The sequence below is a fragment of the Macrotis lagotis genome, chromosome 1 (assembly GCF_037893015.1).
Source record: "Macrotis lagotis isolate mMagLag1 chromosome 1, bilby.v1.9.chrom.fasta, whole genome shotgun sequence".
NCBI classification, from domain to species: Eukaryota; Metazoa; Chordata; class Mammalia; order Peramelemorphia; family Peramelidae; genus Macrotis; species Macrotis lagotis.
Genome location: NC_133658.1, coordinates 681,817,657 through 681,841,322, shown reverse-complemented (window position 1 = coordinate 681,841,322; position 23,666 = coordinate 681,817,657). Strand labels below are relative to the sequence as shown.

The following is a 23,666-nucleotide window of genomic DNA, read 5'->3' as shown; positions in this document are numbered from 1 at the left end:
GTTTTCTTCTTTCAGTTTTTAATCAGTTTAACCAAAAAGATATCTATTTTATTGTTTTTTTTAATAAAGCCATCTCTTACTTCATTTATTAGTTCAGTGATTTTCTTACTTTCAATTTTTTGTTCTCTGAATTTTTAATTAATTTAAATTTAATTTAATTTTAGTTAATTAATCTCTTAATTTTATTAATTGAAATAAAAATATCAATTTTATTAATGTCATAATTTTCAGAATTTCTAATTTGGTATTTAATTAGGGTTCTTTTATTTGTTTTTTTTAGATTTTTTTTTAGTTGCATCCCCAATTCATTGATCTCCTCTTTCTTTATTTTATTCATATATGCATTTAGAGATTTAAAATTTCACCTAAAATTGCTTTGACTGCATCTCATAAATATTGGTATGATGTCTCAGTGTTATCATTTTCTTAGATGAGATGTTTGATTATTTCTGTGATCTGTTCTTTGTTCCACTCATCCTTTAAAATTGTTATTTAATTTCCAATTAATTTTTGGTTTATCTTTCCATGGCCTTATATTACATGTGATTTTTATTGCATCGTGATCTGAAAAGTATGCATTTGTTATTTCTACCATTCTGCATTTGACTGTAAGAATTTTATGCCCTAGAACATGGTCAATTTTCATGTAGGTGCAGAGGAAAAAGGTATATCTTTTCTATCTCCATTCAGTTTTCTCCAGAGGTCTATGATATCTAAGTTTTCTAAGATTTTATTCATCTTCTTAACTTCATTCTTGTTTATTTTTTGGTTAGATTTATCTACCTCTGAAAGAGGGAGATTGAGGCATTATCATAGTTTTGTTGTCTGTCTCCTTGAAGTCATTCAACTTCTCCTCTAAGAATCTGAATGTTATATCAGTATATATATACATATATATATATGTATATATATATATATATATATATATATATGTATGTATGTATATATATTGATTGTACTACAATGGGAGACACTGACATAGGAATACCCAGCATAGTGTGTCCTCATCAGTGAGGGTGCTGCACTCTATGACCAAGGCAAAAAGAAAAGGAAATGTGACATAAATAAGTTTAGAGTAAGTACCCCAGGTGTTCATATAGACTACTTGTGCCCAACCTGTTGCAGCATTCCAAGTATGTATTGGTCTGTTCAGCCACAGGTGTATACACTGTAATTTGTCTCAAACACAGTGATGTCATTTTTATCTTCTTCATTAATGAATGATAAGAACCAACCAATCAACTTCATTGCCTATGTGGCTTTAAGAAGATGTAGTTTCCTTCCTTATCCCTTTTAATGAAATCTATTTTTGCTTTTGCTTTATCTGAGATCACTACCCCTGATTTTTTTTAACTTCTACTGAAGCATAATATATTTTGCTCCAGTCTTTTACCTTTACCTTGTGTGTATCTTGCTATTTCAATTGTGTTTTTTGTAAACAACATATTGCAGGATATTGGTTTTTTATCCATTATACTATCTGCTTTATGGGAGAATTGATCCCATTCACATATACAGTTGAGATAACTAATTCTGTATTTCTCTCCCTACTATCTTTTCCCTATTTATAATTTTTTTCCTTTCCTCTTATTCCTCCTCACCAGTGTTTTGCTCCTTTTCCCCTTTATTTTGAAATTTTAACTTTTATTTTATTTTCACTTATACCTTTACTTTCCCTTTTAACAGTACCTTCTTCCCTTTTCCTTCCTTTTCCCCCTCTTGCCTACCCCCCCAACCCCATTTCCCTTTAGAGTAGGATATATTTGCAAGCCCAGTTGGGAATGTACATTATTCCCTCTCTGGGTCACATCTATTGAATAGGATTTATTCAGTGTTCACACCTTCCCTTCTTTCTCTCTATTACAACAGGACTTTGTGCCTTTTCCCCCATGTTATTTATCCACTAATGCCTAATTTTTTCCTTTTTATATTTTTATTGTTTTAATGCTTTCTTGTACTTGGCATTCTTTTTTTTTTATCGAATTATACTCTATTTGACCTGATAGAAGTACTGTCAAAGTACCATCAATCAAATATTGATTGATTAATTTCTTGCTTAATTGATTGATAAATAGCATTGCCTTATAGTCACTAAAGTCACTACAGTCACTAAGTAACCTCCTCTCTTCTGTCTCATTAGAAATGCACTTCTCAAGAGTTGTGAATCACCTAAAATTATAATCACTTTATATGTTAGCCTCTTTTCAAGTACCCCTCCCATGGACACACAGTCCTCATGAAACAAATATCATGCAAAGTCAAAGTACCCTCCTCCATGCCCTCACCCCAAGCATATTCTCTCCCACACTCCCTTCCCCCACCTTTAGCTCCTAACCATGATACTTAAACCCTCAACTAAATTATGGATTAATCCTAATCTATGTCTAACACTTCTTTATTTTAATTTAATATTTGTTTATTCTCATTTTGTATAAATAATGGTTTTTATACATTAATAAAATATTCTTGTTTAAGAGTAAACTAATACCCCTCCCCCCAAAAAATATAGACTTGCTTGAGTGATAAAGTAAAAATTAAAATTAAAAAATTAAAAAAATAATAGTACTAATTGTAGGTATGGCCAGGTGGTGCAGTGGACAGAGCACCAGCCCTGGAGCCAGGAGCACCCGAGCCCATATCTGGCCCTGTACACCCAACAATCACCCAGCTCTGTGACGTGCAAGCTACCCCCAACCCCACTGCCCTGCAAAAACCAAAAAAAAAAGAAAAAAAAGACCCAAAATAAAATAAAATAGTAATAATAGTAGGGGTGGCTGGGTGGCAGACAGAGCATTGGCCCTTGAGCCAGGAGCACCTGGGTCCAAATCCAGCCTCAGACACTCAATCATCACCCCGTTATGCAGCCCCAGGCAGGCCACCCAGCCCCATTTGCCCTGCACTGCCCCCAAACAACAATAATAATAAAAAATGTGCTTCAGTCTGTGTTCCAACACCACCCACTCTGTCGTGGGTGGATCACATTCTTTATGATAAGTCCATCACAAAAGTTACTCCCATATTTTTCCAACATTGCCATTGCTGATCACAACTCCTTCCTTTAGTATTTCTCCACTACCATGTACTATATTTTCTCTCTCCTTTCACTTTGACTCTACTGTAGGGTAGCTGAGTGGCGCAGCAGACAGATCCCTGGCCCTGGGGCCAAGAGGCCCCAAGCTCCCATATTACCCCTTAGTCCCAACATCCACCTGGCCCTATAGTCCTGGACAGGCCATCCAATCCCAGACCCTTCCAAGAGGTAAAAAAGAGAATGCGTTATATCTGACCACTCTCACCCCATGGTCCATCCTCTCTTCCATCAGTCACATCCCCACCCCTTCCCTCTGTCCCCCTTCTCTCCTTCTTACTCTAGATGTCTATACCCTATTGAGTGTGCATACTGTTTCTTCTCCAAGCCACCTCTGATGAGAACAAAGATTCCCTCATTCCTCCTTGCCTTCCCCCCTTCCATATCATTGCAATAGTTCATTGGAATAAAGAAAAATCTTATTATATGAAATACCTTGACCTATTCCCCCTCTCCTTTTTCTTTCTCCCATTACATTTCCCTTTTGTCTGTTGACTCCATTTTTTACACTATATTTTATCTTCAAATTCAGCTTTCTCCTTCATCTATAGAATCTCCTTCTACCTGCTCTGTTAATTGAGAAGGTTCATAGGAGTATTATCAGTGTTATTTTTCTATACAGGAACACATGCAGAGGGCAAAATAGAAATGGAGAGAATCCACAGATCCCCCCCAGAAAGAGATCCCAAAAAACCAGCCCCCAGGAATATTATAGCCAAGTTTCAGAACTCCCAAGTCAAAGAGAAAATATTACAAGCAGTGAGAAGGACTCAATTCAAATACTGTGGAGCTTCAATCAGGATCTCACAGGACTTAGCAGCAACTACATTAAAAGCTCGTAGGGCTTGGAATATAATATATCAGAAGTCAAAAGAGCTTAGAATGCAACCGAGAATCAACTACCCAGCAAAACTGAAGGTCCTCTTCCAGGGAAAAAGATGAACTTTCAATGAACCAGGGGAATTTCAAATGTTCCTGTTGGAATGGCCAGAGCTGAACAGAAGGTTTGATCTTCAAATACAGGATTCAGGTGAAGCATAGAGAGTGGAGGAGAAAGGGAAAATATGAGGGACTTGATGGTGAACTGCATGTATTCCTGTATAGAAAAATGTCCAACACTTCTAAGTAGGTTCTCACTTTATGCTCCTTTCTAGTTAGTTGATTTGAGTTTTAGATGAGCAGATCTATTTTATTTTTTTTGAAGAGTTACATTCTTTTTCCAGTTGATTATTTTTACTTTTAAAGGAGTTGATTCCTTTGGTCAATTTTTCATAATCTTCCTGTATGGCTCTCATTTCTTTTCCCATTTTTCTTCTTCCTCTCTTCTTTAGTTTTTAAATTCTTTTTTAAGCTCTTCTGTGAGGTTTTGGATTTAAGTCCAATTCATGGACTCCTTTGAGATTTACCATGTAGATAATTTTTCACTGCTTTCTTCCTCTGAGGTGGCATTTTTATTATCTGTATAGTAGCTTTCTATAGTTAGAATTCTTTTAGCTTTTTTGCTCATTTTGATTCTATGAACTCTGCTTCTGGGGTATAGGGAATATAGACCCAAACTTTTTAGTTCTGGGGCTGGGGTGTGATCCCTGGCTTGTCACAGGCCAAGATGTTGCCTGTGCAGCCCAGGTATTGCCTATTCAGAGATTTGTTTTCTCCTTTATGTCCGGGCTCTGCTTATGCAGTGGTTTCTTCCCAACCCAGTTCTGTCTTTTGTTTCAGTGTTTCCAGAATTCCAACTTTGTTTGGGTTTGGGATCCTCCCTTCTGGCTTACTATCTAACTTCAGGACCTAGGCTGTTCTCAAGCTACCAGGACCTGGACTGCACTGCAGCTAAAATCCTCCTGCTGTCTTTCCCACTCTCCAGTCAAGCTGAACTTTATTTCCCTAAGAGACAGACCTTCACTGAAGAACCTCCATGAGATCTACAGTAGAAAACTTGTTCCAATCTTGTCCTTTTTTTAAGAAACATTTTATTTATTTTTGAGTTTTACAATTTTTCCCCTATTCTTTCTTCTCTCCCCCCACCCCCCACAGAAGGCAGTCTGTTAGTCTTTACATTGTTTCCATGGTATACATTGATCTAAGTTGAATGTGATGGGAGAGAAATCATTTCTTTAAGGAAGAAAACTAAAGTATAAGAAACAGAAAAATTACATAATGAGATGGGTTTTTTTCCCTGAAATTGAAGGTAATAGTCTTTGGTTTTTGTTCAAACTCCACATTTCTTTCTCTGTATACAGATGTATTCTCAATTGCAGATAGTTCAAAATTGTTCCTTGCTTGTTACACTGAAGGAATGAGCAAATCCATAAGGATTGAGCATCACCCCCATGTTGCTGTTAGGGTGTACAAGGTTTTTCTGGCTTGCTCATCTCGCTCAGCATCAGTTCATGTAAATCCCTCCAGGCTTCCCTGAATTCCCATCCCTTCTGGTTTCTAATAGAACAACAGTGCTCCATGACCTACATATACCACAGTTTGTTAAGCCATTCCCCAATTAAAGGACATTCACTTAATTTCCAATTCTTTGCCACCACAAACAAGGTTGTTATGAATATTTTTGTACAAGTGATGTTTTTATCCTTTTTCATAATCTTATCAGGTTATAGACCCAGTAGTGGTATTGTTGGATCAAAGGGTATACACATTTTTGTTGTCCTTTGGGCATAATTTCAAATTGCTTGCCAGAAAGGTTGAATAAGTTCACAGTTCTACCAACAATGTAATAGTGTCCCAGATTCCCCATATTCCTTTCAACATTGATCATTTTCCTTTCTGGCCATAATGGCCAGTTTGAGAGGTGTGAAGTGGTACCTCAGAGATGCTTTAATTTGCATTCAAATGGTGATTTAGAGCAATTATTCATATGACTATGGATCACTTTGATTTCTTCATCTGTAAATTCCTTTGCATATCCTTTGACCATTTGTCAATTGGGGAATGGCTTGTTTTTTGAAAATTTGACTCAGTTATCTGTATATTTAATAAATGAGCCCTTTGTCAGAAATACTAGTTGTAAAATTGTTTCCCAGTTTACTACATCTCTTTTGATCTTGGTAATGGTGTTTTTTTCTGTGCAAAAGCTTTTTAATTTAATATAATCAAAATTATCTAGTTTGTTTTTAATGATGTTCTCCATCTCTTCCTTGGTCATAAACTGCTTCCCTTTCCATGGATCTGACAGGTATACTACTCCTTGATCTTCCAGTTTGCTTATAATATTGTTTTTTATGTCTAAATTCTGCATCCATTTTGATCTTATCTTGGTATAGGGTGTGAGGTGTTGGTCTAATCCAAGTTTCTTCCATACTAACTTCCAATTTACTCAACAGTTTTTATGGAAGAGAGAATTTTTATCCCAATAGCTGGACTCTCTGGGTTTATCAAACAGCAGATTACTATAATCACTTCCTCCTATTGCACCTAGTCTATTCCACTGATTCACCACTCTAATTCTTATCCAATGCCAGACAGTTTTGATGACTGATGCTTTATAATATAATTTTAGATCTGGTAAAGCTAAGTCACCTTCTTTTGCACTTTTTTCATTGAATCTCTGGAAATTCTTGACTTTTTATTTCTCCATATGAATTTACTTACAATTTTTTCTTAATTCATTAAAGTAGTTTTATGGAATTTTGATTGGTAGATTACTAAACAAGTAGTTTAGTTTTGGTAGAATTGTTATTTTTATTATATTAGTTCAACCTATCCATGAGTAGTTGATATTTGCCCACTCATTTAAATCTGATTTTATTTGTGTGAGAAGTGTTAAGTAATTGTTTTCAAAAATGTTTTTGAGTCTGTCTTGGGAGGTAGACTCACAGGTCTTTTATATTGTCTGTGGTTACTTTGAATGGGATTTCTTTTTCTAGCTCTTTCACCTGTATCTTGTTAGTAATACATAGAAATGTTGAGGATTTATGAGGGTTTATTTTATATCCTGTGACTTTGCTAAAGTTGCTAATTATTTCTGGTAGTTTTTAGATGAATTTTGGTACTCTCTAGATATACCATCATGCCATCTGCAAAGAGTGGGCATTTTGTCTCTTCCTTCCCAATTCTAATCCCTTGAATTTCTTTTTCTTCTCTTATTGCTGAAGCTAACATTTCTAATACAATATTGAATAGTAGTGGTGATAATGGGCATCCTTGTTTCACCCTGATCTTATTGGGAATGCCTCTAGCCTATCCCCATTGCATAGAATGCTTGTTGATGGTTTCAGATAGATATTGCTAATTATTCTAAGGAACAATCCATTTACTCCTATACTCTCTAGTGTTTTCAGTAGAAATGGGTGCTGTATTTTGTCAAAAGCTTTTTTTTTCAGCATCTATTCATATAATCATGATTTCTGATAGGTTTGTTATTGATATAATTAATTACACTAACAGTTTTCCTAATATTGAACCAACCCTGCATTCCTGGGATAAATCCTACTTGATCATAATGCATTACCCTAGTGATAACTTTTTGTAATTGTTTTGCTAAGATTTTATTTAAGATTTTTGCATCTATTTTCATCAGGGAGATAGGTCTATAATATTTTTTCTCTGTTTTAACTCTTCCTGGTTAGGTATCAACACCATATTGGTGTCATAGAAAGAGTTAGGCAGAGTTCTGTCTTCACTATTTTTCCAAAGAGTTTATATAGAATTGGAACCAATTGTACCTTAAATGTTTGATAGAATTCACTTGTGAATCCATCTGGCCCTGGAGCTTTTTTCTTAGGGAGTTCAATAATGGCTTGCTGAATTTCTCTTTCTGAGATAGGGTTATTTAGGTTTTTAATTTCCTCTTCATTTAATCTGGACAACTTATATTTTTGTAAATATTCATTCATTTCACTTGGATCGTCAAATTTATTGGCATAGAGTTGGACAAAATAATTTCGAATTATTACTTTAATTTCCTCCTCATTGGTGATGATTTCACCTTTTTCATTATTGATACTAGCAATTTGGTTTTCTTCTTTCTTTTTTAAATCAAATTGAGGGGTGGCTAGGTGGCATAGTGGACAAAGCACCAGCCTTGGAGTCAGAAGTACCTGGGTTCAAATCCGGTCTCAGACACTTAATAATTACCTAGCTGTGTGGCCTTGGGCAAACCACTTAACCCCATTTGCCTTGCAAAAACCTAAAAAAAAACCCAAAACAAAACAAATAAATCAAATTGACCAGAGGTTTATCAGTTTTATTGGGTTTTTTTTCATAAACAACTCTTGCTTTTATTTCTTAGTTCAATAGTTTTCTTGCTTTTGATTTTATTAATTTCTCCTTTAATTTTTAGAATTTCTATTTTGGTATTTAATTGGGGGTTTTAATTTGTTCTTTCTCTAATTTTTTAGTTGCATATTTAGTTTATTGATTTCCTCTTTCTCTAATTTATTCATGTAAGCATTTAAAGATATAATATATCCCCTGACAGCTGCCTTGAGTGTATCCCATAGGTTTTGGCATGTTGTTTCATAATTGTCATTATCTAAAATGAAATAATTCTTTAAAATGAGGTTATTTAGTTTCCAATTAGTTCTGGGTCTGTATCTCCCTGGCCCAATATTGTATATGATTTTTATTGCATTATGATCTGAGAAAGATGTATTCACTATTTCTGCCTTTCTGCAGTTGATTGTTAGGTTTCTATGTCCTAGTACATGGTCAATTTTTGTGTAAGTGCCATGTACTGCAGAGAAAAAAGTGTATTCCTTTCTATCTCCATTCAATTTCCTCCACAAGTCTATTGTATCTAAATTTTCTAATAATCTATTTACCTCCTTAACTTCCTTTTTTGTTTATTTTATGATTAGATTTATCTAAATATGAGGTTGAAGCCTCCCACTAGTTTTGGGGTCTATGTCTTCCTGTAGCTCTGTAAACTTCTCTAAAAATTTGGATGCTATACAATTGGGTGCATGCATATTTGGTATTGAAATTACTTTATTGTCTATGGTACCTTTTAGTAGGATATAGTTTCCAAACCTTATCTCTTTTAACACTATCTATTTTTGTAGCTGCAGCTGCTTTTTTCCCTTCAGCTAAAGTAAAATATATTTTGCTTCAACCTTTTACCTTAACTCTATATGTATCTCTCTGCTTCAAATGAGTTTCTTGTAATAGTATATTGTAGGATTCTGGTTTTTAATCCACTCTGCTATTCACTTATGTTTTAAGGGAGAGTTCATCCCATTCATATCCAAAGTTATAATTACTAACTCTTTATTGCCCTCCATGATATCTTCCCTCTGTTTGTATTTTTCCCCATTTTCCCTTTATCCATATTCCCCAGTATTTTGTTTCTGAATACAACCACCTTCAATGTGTTTACCCTCCTATATCTACCCCCTCCCCTTTCTTTCCCCTTTTCTTTTTCCCTTTCTTCCTTCCTTTCCTTCTGTTAGTTCCCTTTTTTTCTCCCCCTTCCCGTCCCTCCCCTCCCCTTTATTCCTTTTCATACTTGAAAGGTAAAATATGTTTCCTAACTGAGTGTGTCTAAGTTAATTTTAAGCCAAGTCTGATGAGATGAAGATTCAGGTGGTTCTCATCTCCTCCCTTCTTCCCTTCAATTATAATAGGTCTTTTGTACCTCTTGATGTAATGAGATTTACCCCCATTCAATCTCCTCCATCCTCCCATCTCCTTATTGTTTTTAAATTATTCTGTCTGAGTCACAGAAAAGTCATGAGTGTCCTTCACTTCTGGCTAAGTATTCTTTCTAATAGAGTTACAATTCTTGAGATTTATTAGAGTCTTTCTCCCAGGTAAGGATATATAGCTAGTTTCATCTTATTGGAAAACAGTCTCAAGGATAAGTCATGAGTGACCATCACTTCTGGCTAAGCATGTTCTCTCTAACAGAGTTACAGTTCTCAAGAGTTATGAGCCAATTGTATTTTCCAAGGATTTGTTTTCTTGTTGCGAGATGTTAATTTTCTCTTGCAATGTGTTAATTTTCTCTTGAGTTTCTTTTCCCAATTGATTTTTAAACTTCTTCCTGATTTCTTCAAGGAAGTCTTTAATATTCTCCTCAGAAGTGCTAGATCTCTCTGGATTAGAATCTATTTCTTCTAAGTATTTCTACATGGGTCCCCCTTTACCAATGACCTTTCTTCATTTTCTTAGGATCTTGTGCTGGAGGAGGGGCTGGCTCTCAGAGGTTTGCTTTGGAAAACTCTACAGGCTTTGTTCACTTGGCTTAATAATTCCAAGGGACGGCCCATAGGGGGTGCTGGTTGCTTTCTCTGGAGTGTTTGAGGACCTCAGCTACAGGGCCCAAGTTTACCTTGAACAATAGGTTTGGCCTGGGGGAGGGAATTAATCTCCCTTTCAGTTGAGTGAACTCTGTTGCCTGTACCTGAGCCTGATGGGGGGGGGGGGGCAGTTATTGTTTGTTCTGGGAAGAGTGCTCCACAAAAAGTATGGAGCTCAGGTCCCTGGCCCAGCTGGTTGATTTCCAGGCATGCTCTGAGACTCTCTGAGTTGGAACTCACCCTCCCATTGCTCCTCTCCCCCACCCCAGCCAAAGATTGGCCTTCAGACACATCACTCACTAAAGCCTATGTGGCTAAGGCCAGTCCTCTGGTTTCACCCTCTGTGGTCCCTGTGCTCAACCTCTGGTCTCCATTCCCAGTTCACCCACGGTCCCCTAAGACAGACCTTGTTGATAGGTGTTCTTCTCTCAGCTTCTCTTTCTGGGTTTTTTTGGTCAAATTTCTGTTAAGAGGTTTCTTTCATGTTATTTTTGAGGGGGAACCAGGAGCACTTAAAACAGTGCTTGTCTTTTCTCTGCCATCTTGGCCAGAAGTCCCCCACTATATTTCTTAAAATAAATTCCACTAATATTTAGAAGCATATGAAGTGATTAGAGAGAGATAAAAAATACAAAGTTTTCATTTTCTAATTCATAATTATATGGTTAAACAATGTATGTAAAAGAGATGGTTCTGTAAACTGACTCCTATTCTCAATTCCCTTTAGTGTTTGACTCTCCTTATTGTCCCCCTCTTTGAGGAGGTATTGTTTTTAAATCATTTTATCTCAGGGGGCTAGGTTGCATAGTTGATAGAGCACTTGCCCTGGAGTAAGGAGGACCTGAGTTCACATCTGGCCTCAGACACTTAATAATTACCTAGCTGTGTGGCCCTGGGCAAGCCACTTAACCCCATTGCCTTACAAAAATAAAAAATTGATGAGTTCCCTGGACTTAGTGGTCTACAAAAAAAAAACAAAACAGTCAAATAAACCATTCTATCTGAGTCACAAAAAAAGTCATGAGTGTCCATCACTTCTGGCTAAGTATATTCTCTCTAACAGTGTTACAATTCATAGCAGCATTTTTTGGGATGGGATTTCAGAGAAGCCTGGAAGGATTTGCATGAACTGATGCTAAGCAAGATGAGCAGAACCAGAAGAACATTGTACACCTTAACAGCAACATGGGGGTGATGATCAACCTTGATGGACTTGCTCATTCCATCAGTGCAACAATCAGGGACAATTTCAGAGTACCTGCAAGTAATGGGGCATACTATCTGTATCCAGGGAAAGAATTGTGGAGTTTGAACAAAAACCAAAGGCTATTATCTTTAATTTAAAAAAAAAAAAGGTATCTTGTTATATAATTTTGCTATCTCATATATTATATATTAGGTTTTTGCAAGGCAAATGGGGTTAAGTGGCTTGCCCAGGGCCACACAGCTAAGTAATTATTAAGTGTCTGAGACCGGATTTGAACCCAGGTACTCCTGACTCCAGGGCTGGTACTTTATCCACTACGCCACCTAGCCGCCCCTATTTTGTCTTTTCCTTAAGGATATGATTTCTCTCTCAACACATTCAATTTTGATCAATCTATAGCATGGAAACACTGTAAAGACTATTGCATTGCCTTCTCTGGGGGTGGGGTGGGGGGAGGGGAAGAGAGATTGGGGGAAAAATTATAAATTCAAAAAACAATAATAAAAATTTTATGATCTCTGAATGAAGCTATGACCAGTCACAATTCTAGAAGATTCTTGATGCTTTATGCCACTTATCTACAGATAAAGAAGTCATGAACTCCAAAGATGATTTTTTTATTATTATTTTTATTTTTTCAAATATGACTAACATGGGAATTTATTTCTTTTGGACATACATGTAGATAATGGGAGAAAAGAAAGAAAATAGTTCTGAATTTCCAGAAATATATTTGTATCACATGTCTTACTTTCCACAGTAATATGAAAGGAAAAACCAGATAGTCTTCAATCAACAGTGTCATTGCTAATGAAAAGCCAACCATTTGGCTCTACTTGCAACCTTTATGATTTCCCATAAACAAACCACTACCTGAACCAACATTGCCTGACCACCATTCTCCATATTAGAATGTAAATTGTTTTAGAGCTAAGATTGAAGGGTTTTTTATTTTTATTTTTTTTATTTTTTGCAAGACAATTGCATTTGTATCTTTGACATCCTCCATAGAATCTGGCACATTGTAAATGCTTAATAGATTTTATCTTCTGTTCATTTAAAATAAACATCTATACCTGAGCCTTAAGTACTAAGTCCAATTACAAACACACAATGTTAATCATACAGTAATATGAATTGGTCATCCTTCATAAATGAAATATAACAAAATGGTGAAATGATCCCTAGTTTTACTAAAAATAAAAATGCTTTTTTCTAATTTGACAGTAATAGTCTTTGGTCTTTGTTGAAAGTCCATAATTTAGGGGCGGCTAGGTGGTACAATGAATAGAGCACCAGCCTTGGAGTCAGGAGTACCTGGGTTCAAATCTGACCTCAGACACTTAATAATTACCTAGCCATGTGGCCTTGGGCAAGCCACCTAACCCCATTGCCTTGAAAAATCTAAAAAAAAAAAGTCCATAATTTTTTTCTCTGGATACAGATGTATTCTCCATTGCAGATAGCTCAAACTTGTTCCTTGGTTGTTACACTGAAGGAATGAGCAAGTCCATCAGGGTTGATCATTGCCCCCATGTTGCTCTTAGGATATACAATGTTTTTCTGGTTCTGCTCATCTCACTCAGCATCAGTTCATGCAAATCCCTCCTGGCTTCCCTGAATTCCCATCCCTCCTGGTAGTGTTCCATGACATACATATACCACAGTTTGCTAAGCCATTCCCCAATTGAAGGACATTCTTAATTTCCAATTTTTTGCCACCACAAACAGGGCTGCTATAAATATTTTTGTACAAGTGATGTTTTCATCCTTTTTTTATTATCTCTTCAGGGTATAGACCCAGTAGTGATATTGCTGATCAAAGGGTATGCACATTTTTGTTGCCCTTTGGGCATAATCCCAAATTGCTCTCCAGAAAGTTTGGATACATTCACAGCTCCACCAACAATGTATTAGTGTCCCAGATTTTCCACATCCCTTCCAACATTGATCGTTGTCCTTTCTGGTCATATTGGCCAGTCTGAGAGGTGTGAGGTGCTATCTCAGAGATGCTTTAATTTGCATTTCTCTAGTAAATAGTGATTTGGAGCAATTTTTCATATGACTATGAATTGCTTTGATTTCCTCAGCTGTAAATTGCCTTTGCATATCCTTTGACCATTTGTCAATTGGGGAATGGCTTGTTTTTTTGAAAATTTGACTCAGTTCTCTGTAGAATCTCAGAGTTTTAAAAATTGCATTTCTCCAATTATTCGTGATTTTTTTTTAGAATTTTTACATATGATTATTTATAGAATTGATTTCTTCCTTGGAGTTTGCCTATTCATTTTCTGTGATTATCATTTGGAGAATAGTTATTATTCTTATTAATTTGAATTAATTACCTACATATCTTAGAAATGAGAGCTTTATGAAGAAAAGCTTGCCACAAAGATTCTCCCTGCCCCCAATTTCTAATTTTAGCTGCATTAGTTTTGTTTGTGCAAAACTTTTTAATTTTTTATAATCAAAATTGTCCATTTTACCTCCTGTGAACTTCTCTGTCTCTTGGATAGTCATGAACTTCACCCTTATCCATAAATCTGATAAGAATTTTCTTCCTTATAACTTAATTTTTAAAAATATTACAATTAATATCCAAATCATGTCCACATTTGAAATTTGTCTTGCTCTACAGTATCAAATATTGCTCTATACTTAGTTTCTGCCAGACTGCTTTTTAGTTTTCCCAATATTTTTGTCAAATTATGAGTTCTTGCACCAAATGCTGGTATCCTAGGTTTATCAAACATGGAGCTAGTATATTTATTTGATTCTGAATGATGTTACTAATTTATTAACTTCTCTATTTCTTGCTCAGTACTAAATTATTTTGATGATTTTAACTCTGTTGTTTATTTTAATATATAGCACTGTTAGCTTCCTTTTCCTATCCCCCCTTAATTTCCTTGACATTCTTTACCTTTCATTACTCCAGATGAATTTCATTATTTTTTTCTATCTTTGTGTAATGTAATCCTTTGTTATATTCATTGGTATAACACTAAATAAATAATTTAATTAGGTAATATTGTCATTTTTATTTTACTTAATTTGGTCTGGTCATGTGTAAAGAATACTTTTTCTAATATTTAGATCTATTTCATTTTTATTATTTATTTAATTTCATCCATTTGTACATGCATATTTTCCAGTTACAAAATTTCCTTCCTACCCCCCTCCCCTGAGCAGTGAACAATCAGGTTAGCATTGTACATACATATTTTGATTAACATGTTTACAGATTAATGCTGGTTATTTTTGGTATGAGGAATTAGGATTAAGGGAAAGAGATACATAAGTATTTAGTTCTATCTTAATTGAATAAAGCATGTTTTATAAATCTGTTATTTGTGTATTTTATATCCAGGGGTAGCTAGGTGACACAAAAGATAAAGTTCTTGTCTTGAAGTCAGGAAAACTCATCTTACTGAATTCAAAATTGTCAGGCACTTACTAACAATGTGACCTTGGGCAAATCAGTTAACCCCCTTTGCCTAAATTTTCCTCATCTATAAAATGAGCTGGAGAAGAAAATAATTTTAAAAAACTCCAGTATCTTTGGCAAAAAAAACCAAATCAAATGATGACACAAAGAATCAGATGCAACTGAATAGGAGCAACAACAAATTTATATCCTTACATTTTGCCAAAGTTGTTGCTTCAATTAATTTTTTTTTAGTTGACTCTTTAGTTTTTCTAAGTAAACTAGCATGACATCTACAAAAAGAGATTTGCTGCCTTCTTGCCTATGCTTAATCCTCAGATTTATTTTTCTTCACTTATTCCTCCAGCTAGTATTTCCAGCACTTTAATAATTTGTAATAAGGTAATGTGTGAGTAGGTGGCAGTGCTAGATCTAGCCTCAGACACTTACTAGCTCTGTTACCCTGAGCAAGTTACTTATCCTTGTTTGCAACCACTGCAGTATCTTTGCCAAGAAAACCCCAAATAGGGGTCACAAAGAGAGAGTCAGACATAATAGAAACAACTAAACAATATCTTTGCTAAAACATCTTTGCTTTACCTCTTATCTTAAACAGATGTAATTGAAAAGTTATCTTCATTCTAGTTATCCTTATTATAAATAACTCTGGCCCTTAATTTTGGATAGTTATTATTATGATACTAAAGAGTTCCATTTATTCCTATATTTTCAAGTGTCTTTTTAAGGAATGGATGTTACATCATGCCAAAGTTTTTCCTTCCTATACTGATATAACCATATGATTTTTGTTGTTTTTCTTATTAATAATGATCAAAATGGCTATTGTTTCCTTAATAAGAAACCAGTTTATATTCTTAATACAAATCCAACCTCATCGTAACATGATCTTTGTTATATGTTATTATAGCCTTCTTGATAATATTTATGTACTTTGTATCAATATCCATTAGAGATATTAGTTCATTATTATAAACTTTTTAGTTCATTATCATATAGAACTAATATTTACTATGTCTGTAGTTTTCTTATTCAGATTTTATTCTCCTTGTTTTATATCATATTGTGTCATAGAAATTATTTTGTAGGATCCATTATTTTCCCATTTTTTCAAATAATGTATCTAGTAAAGGAACTACTTGTTCTTCAAATATTTGGTAGAATTCATTTGTAAATTCATCTGGTTCTGTTCCCCCCCCCCCCCCAACTTTGTGAGGCTTTTCTTTTTGTAGTTTTTGCAAGGCAATGGGGTTAAGTGGCTTGCCCAGGGCCACACAGCTAAGTAATTATTAAGTGTCTGAAGCCACATTTGAACTCAGGTACTCCTGACTCCAGGGCGGGTGCTTCCCCACCTAGCTTCCCCTGAGGCTTTTTTAAAGAAAAAATGGATTGTTCAATTTCTTTTTCTAAAATAAAATTAGTTAAGAACTTTATTTCCTGTTCTGTTAATCTGGGAAATTTACATTTTTATAAATATTCACCTATTTCATTTAGACTGCTACTTTATTGGCATAATACTGGGCAAAACAGCTCATAATAATTTAATTCCTTCACTAATTTAAAATTCACTTTTTTCATTTTTGAAACAAACAATTTGATTTTCTTTCTTTTTTTTTATAAAACATTTAGTGATGACTTATTTATTTCATTGAAAAGAGTTCTAGGGGCAGCTAAGTGGCAGGTGGATAAAACACTTGCCCTGGAGTCAGGAGTACCTGGGTTCAAATCCTGTCTCAGACACTTAATTACCTAGCTGTGTGGCCTTCAGCAAGCCACTTAACCCTGTTTGCCTTGCAAAAAAAAACCCCTAAAAAAAAGAGTTCTAGTTTGATTTATTAATACAATGTTTTTGCTTTAAACTTTGTTAATCTCTTTGATTTTTTCAGGATTTCTATTCTAGTGTTTAACTGGGCTTTTTAAATCTTTTGTTATTCTTGGTGTGTGTTTTTTTTAAATTGCTTCCCAATTTGGACTGCATTTTCTCTCTTTTATTGAAAAACTGTTTAGAGATATAAATGTCCCCCTAAATACTGCTTTGACTAAATGTGACTAAAATTCCCAAAATTCTGGTACACCGTCTAATGCTGCCATTATCTTTAAGAATATTATTAATTTTTTGCCTTATTATATATAGGATTATTTCATTTCCAATTAATCTTTCTTCTTTGCTCAAAAGGCCCTTTATAACATTTATTGCAACATGATTGGTGAAAAATTCACTAAATGTTCTGCTTTTCTTCATATTTTAAATGAGATTTTTATGCTCTAAAATACAAGGGCAATTTTTGTGAAGGTACTGTGCCCAGTTGACATTAAAAATTCCTTTTAATTCCTAATCAATATTCTCCAGGAGCTTATCACAACAAACTTTTACAAAATTCAATTCCTGTCCTTAATTTCTTTTGATGGATTTATTTTTGTTAGATTTATCTTAGTCTGTGAGGAATAAATTGAGATTTCCTTCACTAATATCTATTTTTTTCCTAGAACTCATTCAAGTTTTCCTTTAATAATTTAGATTCTATGACATTTTGGTGCATTTATTTTTAGTACTAAAATGAATTCATTGTTTATGCTGCTTTTCAGGAAAGGTTTTCTGCTTATCTCTTCTAATTAGGTCTAGTTTTTGCTTTGTCTGTGATTGCTACCTTTTTTTTTTTTTTACTTCAGCAGAAGCATAATAGATTCTGCTTCGGGCCCTTATTTTAGATCTGTGTATGTTTTTCTGTTTCATGTTTTTCTTGTCCACAATATATTGTTGAGTTCTAGTGTCTAATCTACTCTGTTGGTTCTGTGTTCTGGATTAGTTCATACCATTCATTTTGTGTTTCCCTCCATGCAGCTCCCTAACATTTCCCTGGCTTTGTTTTTTTCTAATCCTTTTTAAGAATTTGTTTTACTTCTGTCTAATCCCTCTCTTAAAGTATTCTCCTCCTGTTTCCTCCCTCTGATTGGGTTAACTACAATAATATAAGTGCTTAACTTGGGTTTTATGTTGCAGACAATAGATAAATTAAATACCCTCCCAAAGTAAATGGTTAAATCTCATGCCCAAATTATTCTGACCTGGTGAAGAATAGACTAAAGAAAAAGCTTTTCTCTCACCCAAGAGAAATTGCCTTCCTATTCATCTGGGCCTTAGGAGAGGAAAGAGGGCCTAAGGTAGAGAATTGCAGACTCAGGCATGAATGCAAGTGGACCCGAGACTGGGAGAGCAAGAGAAGACCTTAGATAAGGCCTCCTTGACTTCCCTACTCCCTTTCCTCTGAACTTTGGAAACTTTACAAGTGGAAAATTCCCTAGCCTAGGGCTACCTGGCTAACATTCTAAAATTTCTCCTTAGATGTACTTCCCTCCCCCTCCCCCTCCCTAAGGAGTCAATTAGTTGATCCAACTTTCTGACAATGGTGCCCAAGTTCACATAGCAAGGTAATTAAGTGTCTGAGTCTAAATTTGATCTCAGGTCCCCCTGACTCCAGGGCTGGTGTTCTATGCACTGCACCACCTAGTTGCCCCTGACTCTACCTATTTTCTAAGCCTCAATAAAGGCCTTTAGATTCCTTTGGACAGAGAGATAGTTCCTTATGTGAGATTCTTTTACCACCTCTGAACAAGGGATCTCAGGGCTCTGAGACACCCCAGAGTCTCATGAGATTTATTGCCACACCTCTACCTTTCTTTATTCCTGTTCCCTTCTGTTTCCCTGGTGGCTGAAATATATTCCTATATCCAACTGGATATGTGAATGTGTACTCTTCCTTCTTTTGGCCTGTTTGGACAAGAATGAGATTGAAGTACTGTTCCCTACCCTCATCTCCTTTTTCCAAACAGCACTTATATACCTATTTATGGGAGATAATTATTATCATTCTTTCTCTTCTTTACCACTAATTTGTGAATTATTTTGATCAGAATTTGTATTTTCTATGAAGGAAGAGCTGGACTATATTTCTTCTATTTTCAATTATTCAAACACACCAATGGTTTTAATGAAAACTGAACATTTAAAAGACCATCCAAAATTTTAACCTTTGCAATATAAGTGAAAATGGAATCATTAAATCTGCTCATTGTTCTTCCTTGCTTTGAAAGTTAAATAAGACTTGGCATTTATAACAACAGAAATACAGTATAATAGAGCTCTATTTAAACTTTTTTTTTTTTACTCTCTCTAGAATTAAAAAGTTAACGGTTTTTCTTTGGTGTCATCCTACATGACACTTACTTCACAATGCTATCAAACTCCTGGAATCTTATTCCTTCCAAACCTACCCATACTGTAAATTTTCCCTGCCTTAACTTCTACATCAAAATGAACTTATATAAATATATTTAAGGTTTAATTGAATTTCATAGTGTACCCCCTCTATCATAACATTGCTAACTCAGGGTTATCAGTAACAGGTCACTCAATAGTACATAAGGATCTCTGTAGGTTATATATTGACTTAGAAAATCACACATTAAATTTATCTGTGTTTCATTGCAGTTTTACTTATTTTGTTAACTATTTCCCAATTATATTTTAATTTGATTTGTGCTTCATTAGAGGTTGTTAAGGGCTCAAAAGATCTGAAATCAACCTTTAATTTTAGGTGATAATAAGTTCATATGCCATCCTGATAGGGTTAACCGCAATAATATAAGGGCTCAACTTGATCTTTATGCAATAGACAATAGATGGATAAAATTCTGTGCCCTTCTAAAGTAAACTGTTAACCTGGTACCCTAACCTTGCTTACCTTGTAAAGAACAGACTATAGGAAAAACTTTTCTCTCCCCCTCGAGAAACTGTCTCCCTATTAGAGATAAATACCATCTGGACCTTAGGGGGAGAATTATGGACACAAGTATGGGTGCAAACTGACCTCAGCCTGGGAAAGCAATGTCTCTTTTTTATCTATGGGACCCAGTATGAGAAGACCTTGGACAGATCCTCCTTGAGTTTCCTCCTCCTTCTCTGAACTCCAACTTTGGGAAGTTCACAAGTGGAAGATTCTCTAACCTATGAGTATCCTGCTGACATCTAAAATTTCCTCCTTAAATGCCCTTTTTGCCTCAATTAGTTGATTCACCTATTGATTCCACTTATTTTCTAAGCTTCAATAAATGACTTTTGACTCCTTTTGATGAAGAGATGATTGCTTATTTAAGGTTCTCTCACTGCCTCCAAACCAGGGATCTGGGACTATGGGACTATCAGAGCTATGGGACTCCTCTAGAACTTCTTGGGATTTCCTGTGACAGTCCTTCCAAGAACACTTATCTTCATTTTAATGGAGACAACCTGTTATTGGGTCGGTGGCTAATGCTGGAAATATCAAAATGCCAAATATCAAGTCATTAAGTTTCAATTGTCAACAAGAACAGAGGTAGAGAGGTTACAGAGTGGTAAAACCATGATTTAAATTCAATTCCATTAACTCTACATACAACAATCCCAGTCCAGGGCTCTTTCCCCTGCATGCCATTGTCTCCTTTGGCTAAGAATTTCATCATTCTCAAGACAGAAATCTGGTTACCCTTAAGGTAAGGATCAAGAAGCCTCCTCTCCTTTTCTTTTCACACTTGATATCATTTTCCTCTTCATTCCTTCAATTATTTGCCCTGTAACCCTTTTCTCATCATAGGAAACAATTTAGCAATTTGAAGTCACAGTTACTCACAACAAGCCTTTCAAAATAACCCTGGTATACTATCATCTGACTCCCAATGTTTTCTCTTCTCCTTCATACTTTTTCTACAACCAAACAATTAAAAAAGAAATTATTCAAAAAGAGCAGACTGTCACCAGCCCAGTTGGGCAGAAATAGTGGCACTGTCCAAACACCAGTTAAGTATGGGGGTTCATAGTCTCCCTCATCCATCTTTAAGAGGCTCTCTTAACACCCTAACCATTGAGAAGTGGAGGAATGGGGCACTGGCCCAGACTTTCAGATGCTTTATCCAATCATGTAAATAAGACTGGATTAATAAACCATCACGTAAATAGTAAGTGCTTACACATACTCACATTGGAGCCAAGCACTGTGACTCATAAAAAACAGACACTATCACCTTCTCTGAGCTCTTTACAAGACAAAAGCATCTTGAAAAGAGACAGACTACTAAAAGTCATTGTTGATTAGGGAATTTCAAATGCCTGAGTGTATGCTGGGGAGCTCTGTTCTGTTTAGGAAAGATGTTTTGCAAAGCTAAACAGTGCCTTTTGAATTCAGGTGCCTCTCTCTTGGGCTGTAGAATGCTGGGTTGCATTACAAGATTACAGAAATGCCACGATATTCTTTAGACTATTCTAAAATGCCACACCATACAATTTTTAAATCATGAAAACTGGCAAATTATACTAGTTCAAATTGAATATTGTATGACTAAAGCACTTAAGACACTCTGAAGCCTACAGGGATTTTTCATGCCTCTACAGGGAAAATATAGGAAAATTGAAGGCATGTAATAGCATAAGAGGTTTTAAGTTGTTTATCATAGAGATCTTCAGGATTTTAAACAGAGTTTTAGAGAAGGAATTTTCTAATCAAAGGTGGAATTAAAAACTAATAGAGACAAAATTTCTTTACTAAAGTTAACCTTTTTTTTAAAGATGTTTTACATTCTAGCTATAAATTTCTTTTCTTTCCTCCCACCTTGGATTCCTCTGCCTCTCTAGACATTCTAACTCCTCCCTTTCTGGTCACAGTAATACTTACTACCTGCAACCCCCCCACCCACCCCTAGGGATATGGGTTTCTGATGCTGAATCTTTTTCAACTGTGACCTAAGTATTGACAACAGCAACAATAAAGTACACACAATTGTGTAGGTAGCAAGGATCCATTTCAGACTTTTTTTTTACAGTCAAAGCTGTCTGGGATCAAAGGGAGTTAGACCTCCTCACCTTACCATCTTTTCCTCAAAGTCATCCCATATACCAGCTTTTGTCTCATCTCCCATCCTCCCTCTCCACAGGACATACACAGTCAAGGGATACACAGCATGAGGACTCTCACAAAAAAGGGTGCAGACAAATAACAAGGGCAGAGCAATAAGAGATTACCATGCCTTGCTGAAAAACACAGAAATTCCTCTCTAATTAGCTCCTGAGTTGAGTCCCTATTTCCTCTGTCTTCCAAAATTCATGGGTTAGTTGGCATTTTTTTAAACCTTGCTAAATCACCTACAAGTTACTTGAACCTATCTTCATTGTAGACAACTTTGTCTATGAATTCTCCAGGTGCCTAAGCTGAAACAGTATCACCTTCCTGGAGTTTACCTGACCTGAATCAATCCCAAGCAACTTCACACTGACATTATCTTGACAACCACACACCCATTGTGCTGCTCTGCATTTGGTTTTGTCCTTGAATGAACTGCCTTGTATCTGATAATTCATATTCTTTTAATTCCTCAAATCAATCAGAGAAAAAAATCATCACCGATGAGGTTTATATTGTAGTATACCCTTAAGGAATTAGAGGTTTAACTACAGATAACCTGTTTAGATGGAAACAGAGTCTTTCTGAAATAATGAATCATTTCATGCAGCCTTTGTTAACACAAGGACACTAACAGTGATTGATATACCAGGGCTTCTGGATCAAAACCAAGAGAGATTCTAGAGCATCGTATGTCTATAGGAGGCTTATGAGGTCCAAATAGGATGTGGTTCCTCTTAATTCAGGTATCAATCACATTACCTAAAATAAAATATTCTCATGTTATTGTCTGTTATTCCCCTGACTATTAATTGATGACTAATTATGCCTTTACAAAGTTCAGTAACTCACATACTGGATAATGAAACTGAAATACTGCATAAATGGACCCATTCCAACACTCAATCAGTGAATCTAGTTCAACAAGAAGGCACTAGCTACATTCTGGGAAAACAAAAACTAAAGCAAAGCATCTGCCCTCAAGAAATTTCTGTTCTATGGGAAAGATGGCAGACTATATCTTACCCTTTTCCATTCCCTGTCTTCTTCCCCTTTATCCAGTTTGAAAACTGTGAATTGACCTTATTCATTATCATTTACAGAAATCTGTGAACGATTGACTCCTGAATTGTACTTTAGACAGTCTCTTGGAGAAAAACAGATAGAAAGAGGTCCTTGCTTGGCACATCAAAAAGATGACACATTCATTCATCTCTGAGAGCCTTATTTAAACTTTGAAAAGGACATTCCAAGCTTGTAATTATTACATTCTTAGATGGGGTTGCATAAAGGGCCACCTCCTACTTCACACAGTGGATGGCTCTGACCAGGGCAGTTCAAAGAACACTGTGGCTCAACAATCATTGAAAACTGATTCCTCATAAGCCTTTATCAATGTCTTTACTTTTTCTAATCAAATCAGCTAGATGCTTCTAATAAGCACCTACTATGTGTCAAATGATGTGCTGTTAAACTCTGAGAATATAAAGAGAGGAAAAAAAGAATCCTTTCTCTTAAGGAGTTCAGCCTCTAATAGGGAGACAAGATGTAAACAACTGTGTCCAAGCAAGATAATGTTGTTGCAGAATGGAAATAATTATCAGAGAGAAGGAAATAAATTAACCAGAATTCAGAAAGGTTTCATGTAGAAGGTCTAGGAAAGCCAGGAGCCAGAGAGAAAGAGAGAATTCTAGACATGGAGGACAGGCGGTGAAAAAGCATGGGGAAATGGAATATCTTGTAAAAGAAA

General features: G+C 35.5%; 1 long non-coding RNA gene across 1 annotated transcript in view; it reads right to left on the bottom strand.

Annotated features, from left to right (window-relative positions):
• The window catches only part of LOC141523053 (uncharacterized), a 156,050-nt gene extending 133,072 nt beyond the window's left edge, over positions 1-22,978 (bottom strand). The window contains exon 1 of the long non-coding RNA XR_012478317.1: positions 22,943-22,978. This is a non-coding gene — a long non-coding RNA (uncharacterized LOC141523053). The remainder of the gene's footprint in view (positions 1-22,942) is intronic.
• Between the last annotated feature and the right edge of the window lie 688 nt (positions 22,979-23,666).